General features: G+C 40.1%; 1 non-coding gene across 1 annotated transcript; it reads right to left on the bottom strand.

The window, feature by feature from the left end:
- Positions 1 to 2,314: 2,314 nt before the first annotated feature.
- On the bottom strand, positions 2,315 to 2,418 carry LOC148566624 (small nucleolar RNA R71). The gene has a single exon (XR_015883114.1). It is a non-coding gene; the product is annotated as a small nucleolar RNA R71 (small nucleolar RNA).
- Between the last annotated feature and the right edge of the window lie 3,228 nt (positions 2,419 to 5,646).

Raw genomic sequence — 5,646 nt, 5'->3', positions numbered from 1 at the left:
ACGTGTTCGACTACATGACTCTCCAGGGCTGCCTTCTTCCATTTCCACGTTTAAGCTTCAGTTTAACCTTAAACTGAAGCTTAAACGTGCTTCTACAAAAGGCCTCACTGGAAAGGTCTGGCGTTTAAGCTGCAGTTTAAGCTTAAACTGCAACTTAAACGCCACTCTTGGAAAAGGTTTCTGGGCCAAAAATATTGTGGTTTAAGTTAGTCTTTGAGCACAAACATTAACTTAAACTTACTCTGGTATGAAACCCAATTGAATATCATGGTTTATGGGATTGGGCCTGAAGGATTGATGAGTTTGAAATCTCAATTTATTGAGTCATGTGTCATTATTTGATTATTACTAAGTTGGCTCAATGAATGTTACAGAAGTTGGATCAACAGCCTCATCAAGATTATGGATCATAAACCCAAGGCAAAAGGAAAGCATGGAGAGGCCTCAAAGCCCAAGAAACACAACAGAAGCTCAATATAGAAAGTGTATAAATAGGATAGAATTTAAGTTAGAGAGGACTTTTACCTTCACTTTTAGCTAGTTTTCATATCTTTGTAATTGAATTCAGAGCTATGACTCACTAAACCCCCTTTCATTGGGTTAGGGAGCTCTATTGTAATTCAATGAATCAATAATAGTTTATCTTCTTCTTCAATCTTTTCTCTTGAATTTTGTTAGAAAGCTTCTCGATCTAATTCCATTGGGTAGTTGTCTTGGGAAAGAAACTACCCATAATTGGAATCCTTCGGAACCTTGGGAAAGGAATGGAGGATTCATGCTAGAGAAGCTTTCTCACAGTGAATTGGATTGGGGTTTGGATGGATATTGTGACATGTAATCCTACCAAATTGTGGTTCATGAAACTGTGTGGTATAATCAGTGATTGAGCATCATCTCTTCTTATGAACATTTAAACCAAGGGATTGGGAATTTGTTCATTTTTAGAGAGAATTGGTGATCCAAGGGATTGGGATCCAATCATATAAGATTGCCAAGCAAAATTCAATGAACGCATTGCTTGAGGAAGAGATAAACATGTTTTGATTCGGAGATCTCAATATCTCCTATAACCCAATGAATCCCCCAATTCTGATTTACATCTTCTCTTTACATTCTGCAACTCAATTCATGCAATCACCCCCATTCCCTTTTAATTTCAGCAATTTAGTTTCTGCTCTTTAATTCATGCAATTTAAGATTCCGCCATTTCAATTTCTTGTCATTTACTTTTCCCGCCAATTTTACATTCCGCAATTCTCATCTCAATCTTGATTCCGCTCAACTAGAACACACTTCTAATCCGAATTGCTCACTCAACCAATCCTTGTGGGATTCGACCTCACTCTATTGTGAGTTTTTACTTGACGATAACCGGTGCACTTGCCGGAAGGAATTTTGCCGATCGTGCAATTTCCTAAATCGTAGCATAACTAGTTTATGCGCATCAAGTTTATGGCGCCGTTGCCGGGGATTGGTTTTCGATTGACAATTCTCCAATTGGAAGTTAACTAGATTGAGCAATTTTTCTTGCTTTGTTAATTATGTTCAAGTTACTTGTTGAATTTTAATTTCTGCACTCGGTTACATGCTTTCTTTCTTTATGCCTTTAAATTCAAGCAACTAACTCACTGACTCACTAACTGTTTGAATTAATTCCTCAATTGCTCTAACCATACTCTTCCATTAACCAAGAGTATTTCACTTGTTTGTGCCTGTGCTGTGTTCTTGTATGACAGGTAGGAGAGGAGAGACATCAACTCCTCCATATACCGAACCAGAGAGGACCCTTCATAGACTGAGAAGGGAAGCAAGAGGGAAGAGAGTAGTGGGAGAAGAGGAATCTGAAGGAGAATCTGAGGACAATTTTGAGGAAGCTTTAGATCTCAACATGGATAGAGAAGTTCACAACCATGAGAGAGCTGATGGAAACAATGCCATTCCTGAGAGGAGGGTTCTTAGTTCATACATAAACCCAACCTCTGGGAATTGTGGTAGCAGCATCCAGAAACCACCCATTCAGGCCAACAATTTTGAACTCAAACCACAGCTAATATCACTTGTGGAGAATCATTGTTCATTTGGTGGGAGTGCTAATGAAGATCCCAACCAACATCTCACAAAATTCTTGAGAATTTGTGACACTGTGAAGTCCAATGGAGTCCAGGAAGATGCCTATAAACTGCTTTTGTTCCCATTTTTACTTAGGGACAAGGCAGCTAAGTGGCTGGAATCATTCCCAAGAGGGAGTCTAACAACATGGGATGAGGTGGAAAGCAAGTTTCTGGCACGTTTCTACCCCCCACAAAAGGTCAATAGGCTTCGATCTGAGGTTCAGACTTTTAGACAACAAGATGGTGAAACTCTCTACGAGGCATGGGAGAGATTCAAGGATTTGACAAGGAAATGCCCACCAGACATGTTCCATGATTGGGTGCAATTGCATATTTTCTATGATGGACTCTCTTATGAATCAAGGAAGGCTGTAGACCGTTCATCAGGAGGTTCATTGAACAGGAAAAAGACTGTGGAAGAGGCCATTGAAGTGATTGAGACAGTGGCTGAGAATGAGTACTACTATGCATCAGAAAGGCACAACACTAAGGGAGTCATGGAGCTGAACCATGTTGATACAATTCTAGCCCAAAACAAGGTGTTTGCCAAGCAACTAGCAGAGCTTACCAGGCAATTAGAAACAAAGCAAGTGGCTGCAATACACACACAAGATCAAGAGGAAGTAAGCATTGAAGGAGGTGATTGGGAAGAGGCCAACTATGTGGGAAACCAACAAAGGCAATCATATGATCCACATTCCAACACTTACAACCCAGGATGGAAAAATCACCCAAACTTTGGGTGGGGGAACCAACAAACCCAACCACAAAACCACAAACCTTACAACCACAACCAACATAACAATTCCACATACCAAAACTCCAACCAAAGATCATACCAAGCCACACAAAACACTTACCCCCAACCATCATATCATGGCCAAAATAATCAACCTACCCAACTTAATCCGAACCAACAATTTCAAGATCAATTAAACCGGATAGAAGGAATGATGGCAACCATGAGTCAAGACATAACCGAATTGAAAAGCTTCAGGGATGATGTGAGAGCTACCTTAAGAAACCATGGTGAAAAACTCAAGAGGATGGAGTCTCAAGTAGGAGAGCTATCTCAACAGGCCGTCAAATCAACTGTAGTGTTCCCTAGTGACACAGAAAAGAATCCTAAAGGGGAACAAAAGAGAGTGAGATGGGAAGAATGCAAGGCCATCACCATATTGAAGGAAGTTTCAGAAGAAGAAGGAATCAGGCCCTCAGAGCAGGAACCAGAAATCTTGAAGGAAGATGTGGAAGAAGTTAAGCAGGAAAGTGGAACTGAGCAAGCCAAGGAACTGCAAAAAGGCATGCTGGAAATATACCAACCAAAAGCACCATTTCCTCAGAGGTTAGGAGGAGGTGAAAAAGGGAAAACCTATTCAAGGTTTTTAGAGACATTTAACTCTCTCCATGTCAATATTCCCTTTCTTGAGATTCTCCATCAAATGCCTACACACATCAAGTATTTAAAGGAATTGTTAAGCAAGAAAAGAGTTTTGAAGGGAGGACAAACGGTAACAATGAACAAAGAATGCAGTGCTCTCATCAAGAAGGACACACTCTCTAAGAAAACGGACCCAGGAAGTTTTCATATCCCTTGTATCATAGGGGAAACAAAAATTGACAGAGGATTCTGTGATCTAGGAGCTAGCATAAATGTGATGCCTCTAACTCTTATGAAGAGGCTACAACTGAATGAGGTGAGATCCACTGATGTAATCATACAACTGGCTGACAAAACTCAGAAGCAAGCTGAGGGGGTAGTTGAAAATGTGCTGGTGAAAGTGGGAGATTATTACTTCCCCACAGACTTTGTCATTGTGGACATGGAGGAAAGCTACTTACACCCTATCATTCTGGGCAGACCATTTCTAGCCACTACTAGAGCGCTCATAGATGTAGAACAAGGAGAGCTAATTCTGAGAATACATGATGAACAGCTCATTTTCAAAGTTTTCAAACCTGCATCTGAGCCTCAACCAGAACATGAAAAGCCTAAGGATGAGAGTAGCCATCTAAGTTTGGAAGAAAGCAATCCAGCAGCTGAAATTCTGAAACAGTCCTTGGAGAGCAAACAAGAATTGCAAGAGTTAAAGCCACAAGAATCAAAAGAAACAGATCAGAAGGATCCTCCTGACATAAGGGTCAATGAAGAAATCCTCAAGAGAAAGGGAAGAATGATAGGGAAATTGCCAAGAGGGTGGAGAAACAAGAAAATTCCCACTGAAGGTTTTTCTCCGGGAGATAAAGTGATATCAAGTCATTATCTGCCAATCCCACCTGGCCTCAAAACCATTCCTTCCCAGCTCCCTCAAGTGCTCACAATCAGGAAAGTTCTTTCTATGGAACATTTAGAGGTCATGAATGAATCAAGTGGGGACGTTTTCATAGTGAGAGGAGAAGACGTCAAGCACTACAATCCACCCTAACAAGGAACAACCGTCAAGCTAGTGACGTTAAAGAAGCGCTTCATGGGAGGCAACCCATGTTTAATATCCTTACTTTTTTGTTTTGTTGTGCATTTAAATAAGCATGGTTTCTTATGCATGAACTTGAATCCTCAGGACAACTGCTGAAAGAGTGCACTAAACATTGCATGTAAAATGCAATTTGCCTCTAAGTTTGGTGTGCCTGAAGGCACCCCAAATTTTATTCAAAATGCATTCAATTTGTAGTGCACAACCAAAGATTAAGTTTGGTGTTCCTCTTTGAACACGGCTCATGAAAAGCACGAAGTTCCTCTGGATTTCGAAATTCATGACAAGTATACCATTCGCATGTTTTAATGATTTGGTTTCAATTACTTAGGGTAGTAAATTTGTTTAGAATCAAAGAGCCAAGGTGACTATGATTTATTAGAATTAAGCACATTCATTAAGGACAACCAATATGGATTTCATGTCATCAGGAGACTTGACCAAACACTAAGTTTGGTGTCCAAATAATAAGTGTGCATACATGTAGAAGTCACGGCTATAAGCTCATAAAGACAATCATTGATTTACATGTGCAAGTACTATTCATAATTCACATGGACCGAAAAATGATAGCAAACTTGTTTGTTTGTGCAGGTACAAAAGAAAAGACAAAAATGGAGGAAAAAGACAAAGGGAGGTACGGTGCTTGGTCAAAAAGAAAATTCACAAGTCTTTGAAACTAACACATGGGAAAAGGAAGTTCTGCAAGAAAAGATAGCTACATGTACAACCTAATGCACCCAGAATACTTCCAAGAAAATGAAAAGCAATTCGTCCTTCTCCCTAATTCATATATTTACCATCAAGCCACCCTTCACAAATCACCCTAGCCGTCCATTTTGCACTTACGGGCACTATAAAGAACCACTTGGGGAACAAGTTCAACACCACCAAATCTCCTTCATGCACATTTCCTTCATCATAGCATAAACTATCTCTTGCCGAAAACAACCTCCCCACACTTCCAACAACACTTCTTGCTTCACCTTGTCAACTTTAGCTTGTCACATACCAAAACTAAGGAACCAATGGCAGCTTCATCTAGCCACAAAAGAAGAAAA

This window comes from Arachis ipaensis, chromosome B4 (genome assembly GCF_059453495.1).
Source record: "Arachis ipaensis isolate K30076 ecotype BB chromosome B4, ASM5945349v1, whole genome shotgun sequence".
Classification (NCBI taxonomy): Eukaryota; Viridiplantae; Streptophyta; class Magnoliopsida; order Fabales; family Fabaceae; genus Arachis; species Arachis ipaensis.
Note: the sequence above shows the minus strand (reverse complement) of the source record. Positions and strands in the feature narration are given on the sequence as shown.